Genomic DNA, 23,975 nt, shown 5'->3' with positions numbered 1-23,975 from the left:
GGCGAGCAAGCAGATTACTTCCAAACTGGTGTAAGTGACACTCAAAAGACTGGCCTAAAGGGGGTTCTGTGATAGCAACAAGCTCCTCAGCCCCTGGAGTTGGAGAATGTCATTTCAATAATATATTGGAGTCTATTGTCACATCATTTTTGTAGCAACTTGTTAACTTCCCAGAGGTGGCAGGAATGGATCTTTTGCTGGAGCTTGTGTGTTGGTAGCATCTAATGTTATCACTGCTTCTGATAATAATAATAATAATAATTTATTGTGCCAATCCAATCTTTCTAACTAGCATCTTGCATTTTACGGATGAGGAAACTGAGGGCCAAAGAAGTGGAATGAATTGTCCTGTGGTCACACAGCTGATAAGGAGCAGAACTAAGATTTTAATTGAGGTCTGGTGGACTCCAAGCGATGCTTCTTTCCATTAGAACAGGCTACACACACCGCACCAACTTCTGCGAAATGTCAGCATTTCTCCCTAAGTCTACGGGGCAAAGAAATGATCAAAAGATTATCCATTTTAATGCAACGGAACTATATCGTCACTAGGCCCTTCTGAAAGGAGGTGAGAGATGACCGAATGAGTCAGCCAGGACTCAAACACACATGCATAGAGTGTGCTACGAAAAGAAGTGGAGAATCTGATGCTCTGATCAGAGCAGCCCTGGAGATGTGACCTGTCCTCCAGCCCATCATCCCTGTCCCCCGCAATTCTGCCTCTACTCCCAAAGGCAGAACCTTGGGAATCATCCTCAGCCTTGGAAGGGGATTGACCCGGGAAGAGCAGGTTGATTGCAGATAAAAGGTACAACTCAATCATTAGTCACAGACAGCAACAGACTCTGATGTGAGCAGCACCAGGACCAATCCTGGCTGCCTCTCAGACCCTCACCCCAGCATTTGGCTTCATACGGTCTTTTGCTCACGAGAAAATCAAGTTTTCTTCATTAATCAAGTTTCAGCTTCTTTCCTTCATTAAATAAATTTTAGCTGCTTTTCCCAGTCACCTTTGAAACATTTTGATTATAAAATAGAAAATAGGGAAATACAGAGCAGTATGTTAAATAAGAGTCACCTGTGATTCTACCACCAGGGGGAAACTGATAATCTTATGGTATGTGTCTTTCTGGTCTAGGCTATACGTACATACATATGCCGGGAAATAAAACGTGATGGTTATAGGGGTAGGCTCTGAAATCTGACCACTCACTTTTAAATTTAGATACTGCTACCAGCCGTGTCAGCTAACCTCTGTGGACCCGTTTTCTCATACATAAAATACCTCCCACGTAGAGTTGTGACAGTAATCTAATGCCTGTGAGGTAGCAGGTCCCTGAGAATCACTTCATTCTAGTTTCCATCATGTGTGTGACAGTCCCACGTTCTTGCCTTACTTGCTGCTTCTGGCTATGCTCCAGCCTCTTGGATTCCAAGCCTATAGATAACTTCATCCTCAGCCATGATTCTGTCCCTTCTCAGTCCATTTGATTTGACCAACCTCCTCCTTATACCACATCGATCATTTTCTGGGTCTCAATTTCTGTTCATTTAATCATAACTCTTACATAAGCATTGCTAGCATCTTATTTTTGCTTCTTTCTGATGGACACATTTCTGTCTGGATGCCCTGCTTGCCCTGCCTGGCACCAAAACAAAGACTGAGCAGCCCTCCTTATTTCTCATCTTTCTTGAACTCCTTGAAGTGAGTGCAGATGGAGGCGACATCAGGAGTTTGTGATTCTAAAGACAGCACAGCATCAATCCACAATTTTTGGGCCTCTGGAATGTCAATGACAAACTAGGTTCCAGGTGTATATATGCAATGCAAGGGCAAGTCTATTCATGTAAACCGTTTTAAACACAAAAAAGAAGGATTTAAAAAATTAGCTTTTTTTAAAAGCCCTCTGTTGTCAAGTCTATCTTCTCAGAGATCTTTGTACCACTGAAAAGGAAATATATATATATATATATTATATATATATATTACATATATATTATATATATGTATATATACACACACACACCCTTACATATATGTATGTTACATATGTATATTATATATTATAATATATTAATATTATATGTAATATATTACACACATTACATATATGTATATCTTTTTAACTGGGGGAGTGTGTGCAATGGGAGAATGTATGGCCAGTGACAAGAATAGAGTAAGGGAGATTACATTTAATGAAGCTGGGAGTTCACATGGACCTCTCAAACTTAAAAAAAATGTTGATTTTACATGCCAAAGTCTTGAAAGGGGCTTGACGGCTCACGCCTTTGGTGTATTTTTCCAGATGGCAGATGCCATTTTGTGTTTTGCATAAACTGACTAAATTTGCTTGCTCTTTGTACTTATTTCAGAGGCAACCATTCTTTGCTTTCAATGGGACAGAAGAGCTCCTTGGCACTGGAACCCTTCTGGTCTGGTGAGGGAGGAGTGATGGACTGTTCTAAGGATGCACAGGCGTCATCCAAAACTTTGTACGTTCAGTTTGAGAAGAGAGCCTGGGCCCGGAGCCTTGGATTCCCGTGACCTTGGGATGGTTCTGACTGTGTGAGCAAGTCAGAAGGTAAGCTCTGCTGAAGAACTTTCTAGCTATCTTGCCAGTTTGCCCTTTTGTATCTCCGTAGAGGACAAATAAGTTCATTAGGACCTTATTTCTCTTCCTCGACATCCTGCTAATTGCTAGTGATATGATCCTGTGCTTCAGTTTCTGCAAAAAAATATATTAGGATAATAATAAATAGCACTTATCTTAGGATCATTGCAGTGATTCCCTGGATTCTAAATCCATGTAAAGGATTTAAAACAATGCCTGGTATATAAGTGCTCAAGAAATGTTCATAGTTTTTGTTGTGATTAATTTCTGTAGGAATTTGCATTTTTAAATTATTTTCTGCTGATTGACCCTGCCCTACTCCCACATCATTACGCTAACTCTTTGGGTAATTTTTATGGAAATAGTCTGTAACAGTGGTTTAGCTACAGGCTTTGCGGTCAAACAGTATCAAGTTGAAGTTCTTGAAGTAACATTCAATAACTATATCTCCTCGACATGTGACTTAATTTCTCCCCGCCTCAGTTTCTTCATTTATAAAATAGAGATGATAATAACAAGGTCTGCCTCATAACATTTTGAGAGGATTAAATACGACAATGCTTGCACGATGTCTGGCAAGTATATAGAACATGTTATGTATTGTTATTATTTTTGCTCTTACACTCAAAAGTGCCTCTAAAAGCTTGTCAAGGCTTCAGGGCTCTGGCTTCATGTCAGCTCCCCCACCAGAAAAGAGGGCAAACACAGAAATAGAAAGATGCTGTGAGGCCGTGACTTTACGGGGGGATTCTTTGCCAAACAATGACACAGAATTGAGAGTGTCGAGTCTTGCTCAACATGGATTTCAATTAAAGTTAGAAAACTCACATTTCTGAGCCGGCCAATCCCAGCTCATGACACTGGGGGTTATTCCAAAGGACAGGAGTTGTTGGGATAGGAACTAAAGCCTTATTCTCCTGTTCTAAACCCCGCAAAGAAGGCTAGGAGTGAGATAGGTTATAGTGAAGAAATAGTTACTTGTGCTGGCTACCTCCCATGGAGGGATGTGGCATTTGCACATTATAGAATATTCAAGTTTCACATTTTCAAAAATGTATGTTTATTTCTTCTCTCAAACTGAAAATGGATGGAAGTTGCATCTGTGAGTGAAAGAAAACCCCCTAAACATTATAATTGTGTCATGGGACAGCTGAAACTGTCTAAATCACTTTTGCCCTCCTCATTGCAGTGAAGAGTGATCTCTATTAATAATTGAATAAAGAGAAAACAACTGAACACTTGAAACTTCTACCCAGAGCCAGCAGGAAACCTGACAATATGGAAGAAGATGGAACAAGGAAGTGTACAAAACATCCACAATCTTGCAAATATATATTTTTTGCCTTCTTAGATTTGTTTTGACCTCCCCCTTGCACTGCTTATCACTTCTAAAGTAAGAATCAGATGGGATTTGAGTTGGAAGGAAAAGGCACAGAAGTGACTTCTTTCTCAATTCTGACAAGATGACAGCCCCATCTTTTTCTCTTGACCTCATACCTAGAAATAGCTCAGAGAGTAGAATGCTCCAATTCATGATCATTAACAGCAAAATCAAAGAGGAAAGTAAGATCAAACAAGAGACAAAAGAGAGACAGTGCATGTCGAAAGAAAGAGGAAAAGAAGTTATATTTTTAAGTGGGGAAATGTATATAATAGCAAAAAAGCTAACACCCCTCATGCCCTGCCCTCCTCCCCACCCCACACAAAACTTCATAGTACTACAATACAGATGGCTAGCTGGCCAGTGAATACTTATCACCCCTTCCACAGTGTAGAGTTGTTTTGTGGAAGAAATTGCTCAGCCAGAGACTTCATTTCCCATCCTCTCTTGCAGTTGATTTGGGACCATGTGACTAGTTCTTATTAGTGGAATGTGAGCTGAATGGAAGAGATGTGTGTCACTCTTGTTCACAGTTAAGACTGTGCATATTTTATGTATTCTCTCCCCGACCCTGCCCCATCCTCTCTCTCTTCTGGCTGGACAACTTTGATGTCACCCATTCTAGAAGTTGTAGAGCCATTACATGGAAGGAATCTAGATCCTAGAATGGCTGTCTGAAGGAGCCCAGGACAGCTGCCCAACAAGGAATATCCACGTTAGACTGTTCGTGAATGAAAAATAAACGTTGAGATAAGCCGCTGAGCTTTTTGGGACTGCTGATTGGTTATACCAGCAGGCATTACTTACCTTGACTAATGTAAAAATTGATACCAGAAAGAAGCTGTAGAAACAGTTGCTTTTTCTTTTTATCTTTGCCTGAGAACCAGTTAGTTATTTCCCCGATAGCCTCTTTTTCTTCTATTATGTTGTCAAAAAACAGCCATTAACAACCAACACATGCTATTTTTCATCTACAAGCTCAAGAGTCATGTGGTCTGACTTTTCAAGTTACTAAAGGCAACAGTTTTGCCAAGAGTTTTTCCACTAAATGATGTGGATCTCCCACCATCCAGCCTAATATGTTTGCTTCTAGCAACTTGACTACAAAGTCGATGCCATATATTTTAGGGCTTTGTTATAGGACATCACATCTGGTACCAAATATAACAGTCCAGTTTAGTTAGAAAACAGAAGCCTCTTGTGGCAGATACAAGGCAATGTGTTCACCAAACCATTGTTTCTCCCTGGGCACAGGGAAAAACCATAGCCCTCTCTTCCCTGCAGTGTAATTGGGACCACAAGACCAATTCCAGTTCTTTGTAATGGAATGTAAGCAGACGTCCTGTGTCGCCTTTGGTCCAGGAAACCGAGAGAGCGTGTGTATGTTTTCTCTATGTTCTCTTCTTCCACAAGGATCTTGGATGACGTGTGTTCAGATAGTGTAGCGACAAGATGGAAGCCATTCAGCTTACATCTTGAACAAGAAATAAGCTATTTTTTTAATACTATTTAGTGTCTGTGGTTTGTTTATTACCGAAATTTACCTAGTCCATTCTGACTTATATACTAAAAATATTTCCACGAGGAAGGAATTCAATGTAAGGAATTAGAGGTTTACAGAGTCACTGGGCGAGCTGAGAGTAAAGGTCAAGGAAGTTGGTACTTTAGGGAAATATGAAGTGAAGGAATCAATGGGAAACCAGGTTGCCACTGATGGTCTCAGCTGCCTGCAGCACTGAAGGGAGTGAGTCTCAGGAGGATGCTCAGAAGCGGACACCTAGCCCCATAGTCTGCTATCTGCCAATGCCCACACTTCTGCTTGTAGCTACTGATAGAGGAGAGTGATTTTTTTTTTCTTCCACCTTCCAAAGATTGCACCTCTCCATGGCCGATTGTTCTGAATCAATTCAAATGGAATGACAACAGAATCAATAGCTAATAAGAAAGTAGTCTCCATGTGTTTAAGTCTGATTTCAAGGACTGCTAGCCATAGAATCTGGTCATTCTCTCCAACGACTACCCTAAATGCTACCCCAACTTAAGCCATTTTCCTTTCTAATCTGCTCAGGTGACTGTGAGGAGCTGCTTGCTCAACAAGGGACCTTAAGCTTGAACTCTGGGTCCTGTCCGCATAGCCAAAAGGAGGAGGAGTTGACAGTTGTCTGGTTTATTGGATCCATGGAGACTGTCAATCTAATTTTTTTGTTTGTTTTAAACTGCATTCACAAGTTGGCCGTGTAGAGTTGGTCAGAGTATTTCTATATTTTGTTTGTTTGGTTCTGGACTCGACCTTTGTGCTCTGGCAGAGTTGGGATCTCTTTGGGAATGTGGGATTTACGAATTCACGCTGGAGCAGGGTTAGGAGTATTCTCAGTGAAGATGAGTGGCGTGGGTTTGGATTTGAGAAGGACCTCTTAAGCCATAAGGGTACTCAGGAAAGGGAGGGCCAGACCTTGGTGTGATTTCATCTAAAAAGGCACAAAGTTAAAACTCTGTGAAAGATGAAAGACATCCTCTTGATATTTATTTTCTTCACCAAAAAAGGGTAAGACTGTTGTGCCCATGGTAAAAATAATGATAGAATGACTCAGGCTTATTTACAACCATCAAAGAGATGAAAGATATGGATCATGTCACTAATTAATCTTTTTATCACTATAAAGTGATGACTGTATCCAGCTGAAGAGTCCTGTGTGCATAATAGCACAATTATGGGGGATGTGATGATGTAACAGCTGCCAGTGCCCAACATTTAGCCTCTCTTTTCCATTCCCACCCACCCTGATCTCTGGCTATATTTAGTTGTTTTACACAGTGTACCTGGACCAAAGTCTATTTTATAAAATTAAAAGACTAGAGAGAGAGAGAAGAGTTAGAGTCTTCATAGACAAATTAGGCTCTAGACAGTCTATTTTTCTTGGTTACCCATGTTCTTTGTTGGTTAATGTATTTTTCTCCTATTTTGCACCTAGAACCATGGCTGAAGCACAATCATGAGTTTACTTTGTATAAAGGGAAGTAGGACATTGCGCAATCATCTAATGAATACAGTCAAGATGGTTAGTGAATCTGGAAAATTCCACTCTCATAAAAATTACTTTCTCTACTCTGTAGCAGACTTCCTCTCGGCCTTAATTATCCACAGAGTCGTTCCAATTTTCTGATAGCATTTACTGTTGTTGACATCACCTTAATAATTTATTTAATGGATTTCATTGGGTTTATTTGGGAACCCTTTAATCTCAGTGGCTTCTTTTATCAATTAATTTACTTATTCAATAAACATAGAACACTTTCCCCATTATCTATGCTGTGTAATAAACTACCCAGAACCTAGTGACTTAATGTAACAGTTTGTTATTATCACTCTTGGTCCTTGAAGTTGACGGGCTCAGCTTGGGAGTTCTTACTTGGCGTCCCTCACGTGGTTGCAGTCAGATGCTAGCTGAGGCGAGAGCCATCGAAAGGTTTCTTCATTCTCATGTCTGTCATCGGACTCGTCAGGACTCTCTCTCTCCATGCGGTTAGCTTGGGCATCCTCAGAGCTTATTATTCTCTTCATAATCAAATTTCTTACATTGTGACCAGCTGCCTCCAGCACAAGTGTTCTAAAAAATTCAGGTAGGAGTTGCAAAGCCTCTTAAGACCTAGCCTTAAAAGTCACCCAGATCATTTCTATCTTCTCTTTGTCAGAGCGGTCACCAGGCAACCTAGATTCCAGGAGGTGGAGAAATAGATTCCATCTCCCAATAGCAGAATGGCTTGTGCATTCCAGGAGGGAAAGAACTGATGGCGGTCAGCTTAATGATGTTACCACGAGCACCTACTGTGTGACAGGCACTATGATCGGTGCTGAGGAAAAGTGTTGGACAGAACAGGCATAGCCTCTGCCCTTGTGGAGATTAAAACTCAGCTTTAACTACTTTCATTTATTAACTTTAGTTTGACTTGACAGTTTTTATAGTCAACTTCTAAGCAATCAACCTCAATATATTTGGTTATGAAACTGGCAAAGAGCTATTCTGATAATTTGTGGTCTGGTCATTTTGTGCTTATCTGATCCATATCTTGATGATCAACTTGATGAGCTGAGTCATCCGTGCATTCTTTAAAACAAGGTCTGAGCAAAACTGGGATATTCATCTGTGGCTTAACATACAGAGTTAACATGTTAACTGCGCATGGAGGCTGAAGCTAGCTTCTTAAACTCATAACAGGGACAGCAGGAGAAGCTGCAAAATCAGATTTTGCTCCCAGGGAGCTTTCTCTTTTGAGCAGTTCTGATCCAGTACAGGTGGAGCACCTTGTGACAGTTATAAAAGCAAAGAGGAACCCAGGCAACACAGTGTCCTTCTGGAGTATTATCTTCTAGAGAGAAATATTTGATTATTTGCCTCAGTTTTCTTCTCCCTTGTTTCATCAGAGAAAGGTGAGCTGGGTTTGTTAAGTAAAAGGAGATTTCAGAACAGGAATATTGACAGAAGAACTGGTGCCGTTCAGTATTTCTCAGGTCTTATCATTTTTGGCATAGTTTATGTTCATTCAGTGGTAACGGCTAGGAGGGACTGGGGGAAGGGGCTGGTGATGACACAAGAGATTCTTTGACATGTCAGAAACAAAGGTCAAAGCCTGAAAAGGTCCAAGGGCAGGCAGTATTCCTGTGCACACTTGGTAAGTTCCCTGCCACGAACCTAGTATCATATTGTGCCTTCTTATGTTACGTCTCTATATCTATATTATCCCACAGAGCGTGAAAGGACATTCTAGGGAATATTTTAAGTTAAACAACAATAATACATACTTCTCCTTAATTACCTGGATGTTTCAAACAAAACTAAATTTTAGCTTCATTGTCATATAACCAGGCCCCTCTATCAATCCGTTAACTTTAATTTCATAGCTCATATTTCATCAGTATGGATACTTTTTTCACACTAGTGAATCTTGTGTCACCTGAGTATGATGTACTAAATTAAACTTCTTTCCATTTCCCATACCATTTATTTCTCTATCTGAAATGCCTGTCTCTACTTTTTCTGGAAACTCGTAATAGGTTTTAATTATATCCTACTCTTTATTTAAACACATACTTAGTTGATGTGTTTTGTGTTATGATGTTCTTTGCCAATAGATATATATCACTTTATAACTTCTCATGGACATCTGATTTGCCCAACTAGATAGTAAACTGAATGGCAGGAGCTTCTTTATACACATAAATATATATATGTATATAAGTACGTATTATAAGTGTAATATATGTATACATACATACTCAAGAGACATGTCTCAACAGTTTATTGACATGCTCTGTGCTCTACTTTCCCTCGTTTTTATAGGTTAAAATCAAGTAGACTATTTTATAATTACCTGAAGAATTGGATCAATACATACGTCTAGTGGATTATTTAGGTTTTTAAAGCACCCCAACTTCATATTCACAAAGATGAAAAAATCTAGATTTTTGCTTATCTGGGAAAATCCTTTCCATAAATTCATGACAAACATAAGTTCTTGAGCGATGTAAATACTTGTGATTGGTTATTTGGGGGCAAAACTGATTATTTTCTTGAATTGTAGAAGTCTTACTCCTAGACTTGAGGCTACCTACCAAGCCTTTGAATCTTTATGTCGACCTTGTGGAAGTTTATAGTTTCTTTTCATTCATCGTGAGGGAACCACAGGTATGGCTTGGAGGACTTAGGCTCTTCCTCTGTAATATCTAAGTATCCCCCTGCTCTGACTCCCTAAATGAACATATAATTTAAGAAGAAATTTGGGGCCGGCCTCAGGAAAAATCTCATAGCCAACACATCATCTCCACTCTTCCCTCTTCTAACCAATTTGTTTTCCCTAAAAACCTTCCCCCACCCACCCAACCCCCATGCAAAGTTTGGTGCTGCCCCTGCTTATTCACTGCATACAGGACTTCTCCATTTGTCTGTTATCAGGGCCACCAGGAAACATTTTCCTTCCTCCAAATATCATGAATTGTTTTGCCATTCCTGATAACACATTAACATGAAATAAAGTTTTAAGTATATACTTAAAATTCAAATCCTGCTGGAAGCTTTAATGTAATGATGAGTTCTTTTTCACATAAGACGATGATACTGATAGCAAATCTTCTCTTGAAAATAGGTTTCAATTAGGGCAAAGTGGCAACTGAGTTTGAGACAATGGCAGGTCACTGCATTCTCCAAGCAGTGGGTTCAGGAGTAGGAGATCCTACACCCCGTGGAGAATCTAAAATGATCCAGTGCAGAAAGAAGATATAAAACCTTCTCTTTATTTGAATATTTTTACTTAATCTTAAATAAAGATTTTTTTTGGTGCATTTTTGATGCACACAATACAAGAAAATATATGTAATTTATAAGTGAAAATACATAGATTGGATATGCCTCAAAATTTTTTTATTGGTAGAAGTGTGTGATCTAAAAGTTGAGAAATCACTGCTTAGAAAAGATGATTGTGGATAAGAGCTTGATGTTGCTACATGGAGGAATAGGAAATGGTTACTGAACAAGTGTTTGTAACCTCAGAATTCTGACTCTGGTTATTACTGATTTCGGTTATTTGATCAATAGAGAGTTTACTAACTCTCATACTGACGCCAGGACAGTCCTTTTTAAGATGTCGAGAAATTGCTCAATTTTAGGATGTTGACCAAAGAAAGTAGATTTTAATCATGCTTTTTTTTCGCCCATTTTGTTTTCTCAAGGGTCTCATGGGAACAGAAAGTTTTGAGGGAGTTTACTGTTTGTGCAAGATGACTGGTTGAGTAAAGAAGACCAAAGGTTATTATCTGCAGAACAAATAAAGCCTGGGCAAAGGTAACTGAAATGAATGTCTCCCACCTTGTCCCTTCAGCATGTCTGAGGGAATGTTTGCGCCAGTGATTGCAAAATCGAGAACCTAATCTGTGCGACTCAAAAGGAGAACAGGTGCATTGTAGACTCCTACTGGTTAAAAATAATCACTGACTCCAATTCTTCTTAGTTCGGCAGGCCATTGATGGCGGTGCCTGTACAAAAGTCATTTAAAAATCTGTTTGCTAATGAGATATTTCTGTATATCCAGGTACTGTTTGTCAGACAGCATCTGACTAGCTGAATTAGATTTTTTTTCTCCTTCTCCAAAGGTAGACAAAACACAGCTCTAGGCAAATGCTAAAATAAGTTGACTAATTCATGGCGAGTCTGGACTTCTCTTGGTGGTAGTGTTTAATGACATCAAAGACAATTGGATCAGTATTGTGACTACTCCACAGTAATTCCTGACACATATTCAGAATGGACAAATGTAACGTATGGGGTTCAGCTAGCCTTTTCCAAAATAACTTTCTGTGCATAAATGTTGATGGCAAGGTGGGACGTGTTTGAGTGGTTGAGGTTAAGAACTTATTATTGGGAAAAAAAATGACCATGCTTTGGGTCTCAGAGATCCTTACTGACCAGATATTTATTTAACAATTGTCTTTATCTCTTTATTGTTGTTGTTTGCATCAGAACTTGAAATTTATAAAGTTTATAAAATGTTTTTCAAAGAAATATTTAAGAAAGCATTTAGACATTAAGAACAGAGCAATTAGACCGAGACCCTCTGCCTAATTTTTAGACGGTTGAAAAAAATTCTCATAATGTGTTGTGAGAAATCTACAGAGAGTTGTCACCATCTTCGTGAGCATGTATGGATATACGAGTTACAGCTAAAGCTAGTCAGTGTCTAGATTTTCTCAATAACCATAGCATTTACTGGTATCATTATATAAAAAGAAAAAAAAGTTTTTTGTAGTTTGGAAAAGACAAATTCCAGTTTCTAAGCCTCAACCCTGCTGTGACCTCTGGTGTGGACTTTCACTTACGGTCAGCTCTTCGAGTAGAAAAACCAAATACTGTATAAATTCAGCGTAGATGTTTGGAAATACTTTTACTAAACACGGAGAGATGCCGAACCAAGTCGCGAATGGGGTTGGTAGATCCTGGCCTCTTTCAAAGCCCAAAGTGAACAGTTACTCTTTGGAGTCTGTAAATTTGTAGTTTTTCTTGAAAATAATGATCTTTGGAGGGTCCATCAAGCTCTAGGATTCTCTCAGCCCCCATCCAGGGCTTACGACATTGTGGATCATCTGTTCGGCCTTTAAAGGGAGACGCTTTTTAAGGAAGGTCGATGGTGACTGTGGGCATATGTGAATGTTAACCAATAAAGCGAACTTCATGAGTTAAGGTAATGCAACAGTTTGTGATTCAAAAATGAGCTTTGAAACCTGCAGAGCCTCTTAGAGCAGTCAATTAATAATAATAAAAACAACAGTTAATACCCAGGAACACGAAGGCATTTGGTAAAGAAGATGACAGAATGGAAAGGAAAAAAAAAAGAGACAGAAGGACAGAGAAGTGAGAGCCAGAGCGAGAATGCACATGAGGTGCATGGCTGGCGGGCTGGCGGCTCAGAGGGCCTGGTTTTCCAACCTGGCACTGGGCTTGATGAGTCTGTTTATTCAGCCACAGTATCAGACATTCCCTTTTCCTGCCCAAAGAAGTCCCCTTTGAAGAACTGCTCTGCTGGGGAGTAGCTTCCCCTTGGTCGGGCTACTCCCGTTTGCAGACCTAAAGGAAAAGAACTGGAAAGGCCACAAGAATGTCCTTTATGAAGCGATATTCCAGCGCCACGTGAGGGGAGGATGAAATAGCAGCAAAAGATTTATTTCCTGGTTGAGGTATTTTTTTCCCCTCTCAAGTGAGTTTAGCACTGAACAAAGGTGTCACATGAATGCGGCGGGGGTCAGAGGTTCTTAGGTCCCTCCAGGTTTGTGTGGTCAGGTTGAGGCTGGGGGTGGGCGAGCACAGCCTGGGGTAGGAGCATTTCAAGCTTCTGTCGGCCTGGAGAGAGCGAAAGCACACCTATGAGAGTCAGACAGAAATCAATAGGACAACCTAGTCTTGCAAGTCTTTATCTGCAAAGGAATCAATGGTGGTGACTTATCAGAGGACCAGCCTATACCTTCAAAGCAAAGCAGCAGAGAGGACTTTAGCGAATTAGAAGACAACATTCATAATCAAATTGGATAATTTGGGGGCTGAAACTTTTACTTTGAGGCTTTCATATTAATTTCTTGTATTTCACGATGACTCTTTTTACTTTTCAAAGAAGTTTTTCATCCAGCCCTCACATTAACCCTGTGAAGTAGCTTGTGTAGATGTCAGTCTCGTGAATTTTTCTCTTTGGAAAAGGATGTGGCCAAAGAAAGAGAGATGGTTACCTAGCTCATTACTGACGGGGGCAGAGCGACAACCCAGGTCTCCTGACTCCTGGACCAGGTCTCTTTTCTCTGTATTCTTGCAACCTACACAAAGTGACGATGGGAGTTTCAGAAAAAAGGAAGGTGACATTCTCCATCTCCTCCCAGGCACGCAGAAAGTTACTGTGACTTTGAAGCCACTGCTTTGCTGTGTCCAAATTCTCTCTCCGGGACTGGCCTTAGGGAGGAGATTCAAAGTGAAACCTTCAGAGAGGAAGTCTCGTATTCTAGTCACTGCGGCTGCTCATGCCTCTGGTGGATTTGTTCAATCTTTACCTGTACCACATAAAACGGGAGCTCTCCAGAATGAAAAGGGTTCTTTGTTCCATCTTTGAGATGAACCCTCTGAGTAAGAGCTGCCACTTCACGGCGAGGCCTGACTTTCTGGGAGAGGGGCCCCACACTGTCTCCTTGATTCCCAGCTGAGACTCAATGACTCACCTTGACTCTCAGGGCCTAGGACTGAGGTTTGCATGGAAGAGAAAGCAGGTGTGAACGATGCGTCCTTGAGACATCAGAGTGAACCAGAATTTCCTCTCCAGGGAATACGGATTTCATATTTGTCAGGGCCCCAGGGAGGTCTTTCTTATAGGCCACCTTTTCTGCTTTGACACACACAGCCTTATATTTTATCTGTTTCTGGATATTTGTCTTCTTTCTACATGTCAAGCTGAAGCTGATGGACATTGAGCCATACCTTGTAATTCTTTGTATCCTCTGAGGCTTCCAAGTGCTTAAAATATCTGATGAATGAATCGGAATCCATTTTCAGCCAACCCCTTATCCCAGTGTTTCTCAGCCTATAGCTTGAATTCAAATCACCTGGGAAACAAGCATATATACCTTGAAATAAGTCTCGAGATGAATCTCATGTGCTCCAAAGTTTGAGAATTATTACATTATCCCTTTTCTCCTTGGCTTTGGGAGCTCTTAGTGCCTTTGAACAAACACAGTCTCAGATTTTGCAGTGTTTTCTGATTTACGAGGCTTATTTCACATGCTTGCCTAATTTATTCCTAATGGAATGGGGCTAATTTAATAACAGCCCTGTGATATGGGATCTTTTTCTACCCACTTGACAGATAAGAAGACAGAGGAGCGATATTCTTTGGATTACACAGCCAATTTGTGGATGAGCCTGTACTCATCCCAAGTCTTATGATTCTAGGTGCTGTGCTCTTTCCCCATACCCCCTGCAGCTTTATACCTGTGCTATTCTCTGTGTAGAAGGTATTCCTGATACTGCTTGGTGTCCACATAGGTGGGGACAGCTGCTGTGACATATATGTGAAGCCAGGAGAAGCTAACACAGTCTGTATTCCTAATGAAGTCTATCTATAATAGGATAACTGGCTAAGACTAATGCTGAAGTGTCCTTTCATGCAAATATTAGAGCACAGCAAGTTCATTATCAAATTATAAAAGCAGAACTGGGACCTGGTGAGAGGTGAGAGTCCTTTCAGAAGAGGACAGTGGGTTTGTTAGTTTGAAACTGTGCTCTCCTGACTTAATTTTCCTGGAAATGAAGAGGGCACGGGTAGCAGGCTGAGCCCCTAGGACTTGCTCTGTGACCTGGAGTTCCAGGGAGGACCGGGCCAGCTCTGTTGAGGTGGCTGTTTTAAATATCTGAGAGGACATGTGGAACGCTGTGAAGGTGAGGAGTTCTCATCTTACTTAATTTAATCGGTTCAGAATGCTCCAAAATTCACTTGATGCTCAGGGGAACATGTAGCCATGCTTTCAATGGCAATTTAGTCGTTGCTAGAGTATTCTAAACAGAACTTTCTGTATGGCTGTTTACTCTTTGGTTAGTTGCAATGCACAGACAGCCATCGGAAACTGGGATTTGTCAATGGGAAGGAAAGGTGGGCCTGAAACTTCGGCTAGTACCTAGTTCTCATCCACTTAGCTGCGGAAGGACCTCTTCTTTAATCATGGAGTAATAGATGATTGATATGCCTGTACCCTGATTAGAAAAGGTTTCATTTTACTTGTGCACGGTACATGGAATTAGTTAAGGGTTGTATAGGAAAAGAAGTGATGGACTATTGTTCACATTAAATTATAATGACAGCCTTCCTAACCACTGTGTATTTATTATGTAAGAAAAGAAAATGTCTGGTAAAATTCTGTATAGGTTAATAACACCTTCGTAATATACTCCTTCTTTTCTATTGACTTGAATAGCCCTCCTACTGACTTTTAATGGATTATTAGAGTTAATTACATCAATTGCAATATAATTGATTCTTAAATACTATGTAGAAACCTCATACAATTATGGAAAAACAAAAGTTATCTAGACATCTCAGATCAAAAAAGATTTGGAATTCCTGCACATTTAATTTCTGATAATCACTAGTCAGTTTGGACATTAAGATTGCATGGTGTCCTGTTTTCTCTTTGCTAGGTTTTGACAGAATTGATAGTTTTACAACATTTAACTCAATATGCATGGAAATATAAGATTAAAGCTGTGAATGCAATTTTTTTTTTCTAAAAAAAGATCACTTCGTGGCTTAAAAGCTGGAACGTGTTACCTGCCTAACACTGACAGAAACAAACTCAAGGGAAAATCAAAAGTGGATTTGATGTTGAGTTTTAGAAATCTCTTCTCCACAGGTGTAAAGATTCCTGTGGGTCTTAGGGTTTGTTACCTGAGGGCTTTAAAAAGTGACAAGGGGATGAATTGCCTAAAGGGGCAAAAAATTCCCTCCCATTTTATTACCTAGACACAGGCTATGTGTTTTAATGTCAAAACCACTGGTTGAAAAGTGAGACATCGTTAATATCTATTATTTGATGTCACGTAGATCAAAAGAAATCCTTGTAATAGAGTTGTTTGAATGCAACCTTTTCATGTTTAACTGATTTGGGGAAACTAGTTTGTAGATATTGACACAGTTAGAAATGTGAGTTTTCTAAAGGACTCTTCTGCTTCACAGATACGGATTTCTAGATCATTCTACAATGGTCTACAAATAAATGTGTAAGGGAGTGACAGCTTGATGCAGTGGACAGGTCACTGGGATGGGATCTGCAGACCTGATGTTTGGCATTAGTCCTTGGCTCCATGACTTAACCCAACGGGGCCTTGATGTTCCCTTCTGTAAAATACGAGAGAGAGACCCTCCAAGCTCTCCTCCTGTGAATCTCCTGCCTTTGAACTCCTGGTGCTATTATTGTCTACAGAAACATATTTAATTTTCTAATATAAGCTGCCTAATATCAATATGTATATTATGTATATCGATATGCCTTATATGTGTGTGTATATATGTCTTATCTGGTTAACTCGGTTATAAGTGTCCGAGCACAGGGACCATGCTTTTAAAATCAGATGCATTTAATATGTAAAATTTCACTCTGTTTTTCCATAAATTGAAATGGTATCTCATTTCCAGTGGGATTTCTAATTGACCTTGAGCAGCCTATATTTAAAGTTCATCTGGAAGGGCAATGCAAGACAATAACCATGAAAAGCAAATAAATAAATAAATAAAATGAGCGAGGACTTCATCTTAAGCAATACAGAATTGTAATCATGAATTAATACACAAATGTAGTGACAGAGAAATCAACTAACCAAAAAGATTAAAGTCCAGAAACAGACTTAAGAATCCAGAGGAATTTAACAGATAATATGGAGGCATTTCAAATCGGTAGCTAAAAAATAGTTCAGTAAATGGTATTGGGACAACTGGCTCTCCATCTGGACTCACACTATACACAAAAGTAAATTCCAGATGGAATAAAACTCTAAACATAGAAATCAACTCTATACAAGCATTGGAAGAAAATATGAATGGACCTTTTTTAAAAAAATAATCTTGGGTGAGAAGGTCTTTGTAAACAAGATGGGGAATTCAAAGACCATTAAGAAAAACCTGACAGAGTTGACTTTATTTAAAAAACATCACAAAGTTTAAAGATAAATGACAGATTGGGATAAAATATTTAAGTCGTACATTACATTAAAAAAAAAGGTTACTATCCATTATTCAAAGAGTGCCCGTAAGTTAATGAGAAAGATATAAATAACTTATATAAAAATGGGTAAATGATATAAAATAGGCAATTCCCAGGAGAAATGGCTAGCAAACATTTGAAAAATATGCTCAACCTCTCTAGTGGTAAAAGAAGTGTAAAATAGAAGAATGCGAGTTGCCATTTTCTACCTATCAGTTTGGCAAAAAATTAAGGAACTTGATTGGATATATCGGTTAAAATGAATGAATACACTATATAGACTGTTAAGAACAGATGTCAGTATTATGTCGTTAGGTGAAAGAAGCAAGCTGTATGTAGAGAACATTGTACAGTATGTCATTTTTGCAATACTTTAAAAAAAGCATATGTATATAAAATATATTCTAATAATTAATAATTATGTAGTGCATTACATAATTATCTTATAGTTATATCTTGGGGTGGCGCTAAGATGAGTTGAAGTATATATATCTCTATTTTTTGGATTACTTTCAGCTGGAAAACATTCCTTTTATTATGCTTTATTTAACCCTCATCAAGCTGAATAACTGATTTTAGAAGGTAGAGACAAGTCATTAGTTCAGGGGGTGTAATTGAATAAGTATTATATGATATAGTGCAGTATTCTGTAGAATCTGTCAACTCTGATTAAATTCTTCAAGTGAATCTTGTTGCATTGAGTCAATTCAATAGAATTCGGGCCCTAACCCATGTCTTTGGTCAGATCTTGTCAGGAACCTTTCAATGTTTAGGTTCTTTAGTTTTGTGCAAAGGCTGAGGTAGATCTGCCTCCTCTGTCAGCTGACATCCAAGGCCACTCCTATGTGTCTCGTGAATACCCCGAGTGTCAACTAAATCACAACATTCTGGAACCCAGGCCATTAGCAGGATTAAACAAGTCAAAGTAAATAAAGTCTTATGATTAGTTTGAACTTGCATCTAAGTTATTTGTTAGCAAGGAGTTAACAAGTTCAGATCTTTGGTCATATGGGTCTTTAAGGAAAGCTTTTTTCCCCATTCCAATGACTTCCTGTTCATGAGAAAATGAGAGGAAATGAACCTCTAACAGGAGGATGGACCCACCCTTTTCCAGTCGTGTGGCTAATTTGTCAGGTGTAATATTGGCACCTGGTGGCTTGTGTTGGCTTCCTGCCCACCCTTGCTGGGGAAGTATCCAAATACTTGCAACAGACGGTAGAAGACTTCAAAGCCATATGTAAGAGAAAGGATATTGTCATTAAAGAACTTAATGGTGAATACTCCCAATCATTTAGTGATGTCAAGATAAAAGGAAAATTTTAAAAACACGTTATCTAGAGTTTTCTCTGATGTATCATATGACCTGTTAAAACAAAGCAGTGTAGTTGATTTACATTGTAAATCAACACTGAAAATGTAATAATACATTTTCAAGGATGTATGTCTAGTTTTCCTGTTTTTGAGAAATTAGCAATTATCAATTGTGTATAAGAAGAGCATGAATTGTTTCTTTAAGGATATTCTGCTTGCTCAGATTCACCTTTAAATAGGTACTTTCTTTGTGCCTCCTAATGGAGTCGTCTCCTATGAATAAAAAGAGAAAACTACAAAAATATCAAGTGGATCTGATAAATAAAAAAGATGATACGGGTATTCAGAATTTATTGGATATTTTGGATGGGCATAGCTAGTTCAGTTTCCTACCTCTTGATTTTTAGCACTTGAAATAATTATTGCCTTTTGAACAATGGCATAGATAATTGTCCAGCAATTCAAGGTAAATTTGTCCATGAGTGGGCATTAACCAAATGATAATCGCTGGTCATTAAATCATAATAAATTCTACACAGCAATGAAACTTCTTTTAGTTTTTGTAATTAATGTAAGCTATGTTAGTTTAGTGTACCTAAAACTCTCGTGGCAGAGTCAGCATTCATGGGTATGGAAAACAGGAATGATTAGTCATCACTTGTAAACGTCAATCAGTTAATTGTCATTCCACGATCAACAAGTATTTATTTTTTATTGACCTAACACACTATCAAAAAAGTATCGTAAATTATTAATTGAATAGATATTTGTTGAATGTCTAGTCTGTTGAAAGGTAAATAATTGGATTGGCTCTGGCAGATACCAACGCATAGAGGTCCCTCAACCCTGAGAATTAATGGCAAATGGTTTAATTTTGCAGAGAGCTTACCGATTTACAATCTACCTGTCTGGCAAACCTGAAATACGTAAACAATTAGAAATGCTACATTGTATAACGTAACCTGTAAATGGGACGGGAGTTCAGAAAATGAGAGGTCAATGTTTCGAGGAAGAGGATAGTGCTCAGTGAGCATTCTGAGTGAGGCCAGTCCTTGGAGAGCTTCAGATGACTGAAGCACTGTTTACAGTTCCCGTGTGGTGGGAAATAAGGTAGATGGGTCCGGTGGCATACATACGAAAGACCTTATAAGCTCAGCAGAGGAACGAGGTTCTTGAAGTGTGGGTTAGGGGTGGGGTAATGTGATTTAAATAGTAAATTAGGAAGATTTTTCTGGCAGTGATTTATAAGATGACTACAACAGGGAGAAGCCATCTGGAGGGAGATGGCTTTGTCAGGGGACTCTTGTAGGAGACAGGGTTAAAACACAATCCCAGATGGTGATGGTAGAAATGGATAGAGAGAAATGAATTCAAGAAACATTTCAAAGAAAGAAACGATGGGACTAGGCAGCATTGGCTATAAAGGGTTGGGAAAGGAAAAATAAGTCAAAGGTAATGCCAAAATTTCTATACTAGAAGGCCAAATGATTGAAAACACCAGTGCTCTCTGCTGAAGGAAAACAATGAGTTCTGTTTTTAGACAGGTTATACCTGGGATCAATTGGGTTGTCCAATGGAACTATAGGCAGTTAGAAACACGGGGCTGCAGAGTAGCCGAGGAGCCAGGAAAAGACACAAAGACGTGCATAACAGCTATACACCACCCGCGAGTCCACATTCCACAGCCTGGGTTTTCAAGGCTCCTGTCACCTCTCCCCATTCTACTTACTCAAATTCATGCTCAGCTACCCCGTAGCCTGCATCCATCCTCCTAGTCTCGGCAGTCAGCAACCTATTCTCCTCCTCCTCGTCCTCCTGTCTTTGTGTCTGAATTCTTGCTGTTCTCCTTGCCGGGAAAGCGCTTCCTCAGTCTCTGATTATTAACATCTCCCTGTGCCTTATGGCCCACGCAGGTCCTGGCTACCTGAAGATTGGCACACCCTTCTTTCTCTTTGGAGCTCTTGTAGCTTGTAGCTTGCACTGTTTATAGCACTCCGTCATATAAAAGTCTGTGTCGTTGTTTAATCAGGTCAAACACAAAGGCCTGTCTTGTTTTGTCAGCAAAACTAGAAACGTCTTGAGGGGGAGGATTTGTGTTCCTCTTCTATCAGTTAGGAATTATATTTGACTGCTAAGAATGGAAACTTCTTAACGGTGCCTTAAAAAATTTAGGGGTTTGATTTTTCTCATATATGAGAACTGTGGTGGCCGGTAATCCAAAGGTGCTTTGGCAAATCTTGATAGAGACCTAGCCTCCCTTTACCTTTCTACTTAGTCATTCTTAGCATGGATTTGTCACTTCAGAATCACAGGCAGGTTGATCTTCAAGTATAGCATCAGTGCTCCAGACAGAGAAGTGGAAAAGCAAGGAGCAAGTGGGCTGATCAGCCCTGTTTCTCACCTGCTTTCCTGGAAGCTCCAGCCTACCAGTTCTGCTTACTTTTCATCGGTCATCAGTTAGGTATATAGCCACTCATATTTGCAAGTAATGCTGCAAATATTGTTTTTTTTTTTAATTGGATGTCTCGCCATCCTCCAAAATATCTAGTTATTTTAGTGAGGAGAAAATCTGTTGACAACTCATAGGCAACTATTTGTGCTCTGAGCCTCTGTCTCTCTGTCTCTGTCTCTGTCTAAATACATATTCTTGTTCAAATATATACATACATATATAATATATATAAATAGATTATGCCACATTTCTATTTCTTTATAAAAATACATATGAATATATATTAAATATATGTAGAGAGAGACATTTGCTCTATCAACCTCTCTTTGTTTGAGCATGGACACACACACAAGACATTGTTAAAACTGAGCAAAATCAAATAAATATAATAAAAATAATCTGACATATAATATTATGCTAATTACCATGTCTATTATAGTTAGGTATAAATGGAGATCTTTTTACATAAATAACTATTGATATTATTTATACAAAATTAAAAAAAGCCTTTTTTCCCTGTTGTTACAGTACCTTTGAGTACTTTTCTAGTGTCTGTAGTCAATATCGCTTTTGGCAGGAATCTCTAAAAACATTCATACACTCATATTAGAATTTGAAAGTACTGACTTAGTGACTCAGGGTTAGTGTATGCATTCTAAAGTTTCCCTTTTTGTTCCCTTCCACTTGCATGATATAACTAGAGATCATCAAACTGTATTTGTGACATATGTTTGAATCTTAGAATTATTATCAGCACATATGAAAAGATGAAAATGTAATGAAAAAGAAATCGGTGATCACTCCACACAGTCATGGCCATTCTGAGGTCTCCCAGAGCCCATAGAAGCATCCCCAAATGTTCTGTCTTCCACTTGTCACTGTTCATACTATGTCACTGTTCACCTCTCCGACTTGCTCTCATATGTATCCTAAGACAGTGACTTAGTCAATTCACGAGCAGAGCTGTGATTAGGACTGAGTTCACTTAACTACAGGTTCAAAGCTTTTTTTATGTTATAACAACAGTGACGATAGCGGCAGCAATTGACGTTTGTGAAGAACTGTACAGAGTGCCTCACCGATCATGCACTACATACAGAGCAAATGTTATTGATCCTTTTCATATAAGGAAACACCATACAAAAATCATGATGAGTAGTGGAAGAGTAGCAACTGAGACACTATCTCATGCTCATTGGTCACTGGAGGAGCTTTCCCTCACAGGTGACACGTACTCAACTGGTAGCTGTTAAGCCAACAGATCAGAATGCCCCAATCTGAACCCCTTGGATTAATCTGTTGGGATAAGGTGACATTTCCTTGCAGAGCCATGTCCTAGCCACTCTTCTCATTATTTAGTTTTAGCCAATGGACATGTGTCTTGGTAGTGAAACAATCAAATCGATAAGAAAAATAAAAATTGACCGTACCCTCTTGCTATGCATCATTGCCTTCAATATGGTATTTGAGCTTTTAATTTCCTAAGGCAACACTATCGCTTAGAGTTTTGGCACATTTTAATCTGCTGACTGACAGGGTATGTGGCAGGCATGATCACACCGGGCCCAAATGTGATATAATTACCTAAGCATCAAAAAGGAGATTGGTAGAGGACTCACTGCATATCTATTAAGGGGGTGACAAGGCTCAGGATAATAAGTGGTAGCATAGATCCATGGCCGTGAAATAGTTGAGGATGATCAACATTAATTGGAACCCCCTCATTTGTTTTCTTTTGAAACCTTAAAGTTATCCAAATGGAGTGTGAATTTTAAAAAAAAAAGAAAGAAAATGTTTTCTTGGGAGAAGACAATATTTTGAAATGTTTTTAATTTATGAGAGCGCGTTTCCTTCAGTCTCTGATTGCTGCATGAGGTTGAACAAATGTTAGCTGCAACTAATTAATTAAGTTTGCAGAAAGTAGCAGCAGGGGACTGGAAACTTGAAGTGGAAGTGAGCATTTTGACTGTAAACATGTCGCCTGTCTGAGAGACTATATCTGGATTGAGTGGTTGTTGAGTTATCCAAAGAAATGCAGTATCTCTGGGAAAATCAGGCTTGGCAAGGAGAAAAAATAACAATGTCTCTTGCTGGCAAATGTGTTCATACATTTCCTGGGTTCATTTCATGTGTTTTGCTTGGTTCCAGCCACACGCTATGACTGTACTATCCTCTGTGTGTGAAGGTGATGCCATAGACTTGCCCCCAGAAGAAAAGGAACTAATATTTATTGAGTATTTCTTCTGTGCTGGGCTCTTCATATATATTATATATATCATCTCTTTTTGTAAGGCAGATATAATTCTCTCATTTACCAGTTAAGGAAACTAAGACTCAGAGAATTTAGGAACTCACTCAGGATCAGTTTATAGGTGGTAAAACTGGTCTGACATGGGAGCTTTTTCAGCTATATCGGGATGCTTTTTGTGGTATGGGGTGGAGAGGGGCTGCTGGGAGCCCAGGCAGCCTGTTGCCTGGTTTCCCTTATGGCGGAGGGAAGTATAACTTGGGGAGAGACATAGGGCTGTGGGATGTGGGAAGGTGATTCTCAGACCGGAAAGTGGTCTGTAGATCATGCTGAGAAATACTGGGTTAGAGAAATTCCTGAGCAAGATTTCCTGAACTTGGCTTATTGTAGCCTTCAGACTACATCGGGCTAGTCACATGTCTTCTCTCACGAATCTGAACGCAGACATCATATCAAAAACGGTGAAGGGACTAAAGCGGAAAGGTCACGGTACAGAGAGAGGGGCCAAGCCAGCCATAATGGACTCTAGGAGATCTGAGGTTAGGAGGGAGTGGAATGATCATGATTGATCACAGGGAGCTTATTGTAGAGAGAGGAGGCAAGAGCAGAGGCATAGAGAGAAGCAAGAACAAAGCAAGTTGAGATGAAGTCAACTCCAGTTCTTAGAGCTGTTTCAGTTCCCAGGGTCTTTGTGTTCC

The 23,975-nt window shown here is 39.4% G+C and overlaps 1 long non-coding RNA gene across 3 annotated transcripts in view; it reads left to right on the top strand.

Moving 5' to 3' along the window:
- Window positions 1-23,975, top strand: part of LOC120617534 (uncharacterized) — an 81,621-nt gene that overhangs the window by 15,005 nt on the left and 42,641 nt on the right. For all 3 annotated transcript variants that reach the window (XR_005656938.1, XR_005656937.1, XR_005656939.1), the window contains 2 exons: window positions 2,374-2,582; window positions 10,718-10,829. This is a non-coding gene — a long non-coding RNA (uncharacterized LOC120617534). The remainder of the gene's footprint in view (window positions 1-2,373; window positions 2,583-10,717; window positions 10,830-23,975) is intronic.

This window comes from Pteropus medius, unplaced genomic scaffold, assembly GCF_902729225.1.
Source record: "Pteropus medius unplaced genomic scaffold, Ma_sr-lr_union100, whole genome shotgun sequence".
Lineage (NCBI taxonomy): Eukaryota > Metazoa > Chordata > Mammalia > Chiroptera > Pteropodidae > Pteropus > Pteropus medius.
This window is presented reverse-complemented; position numbering and strand designations above follow the sequence as displayed.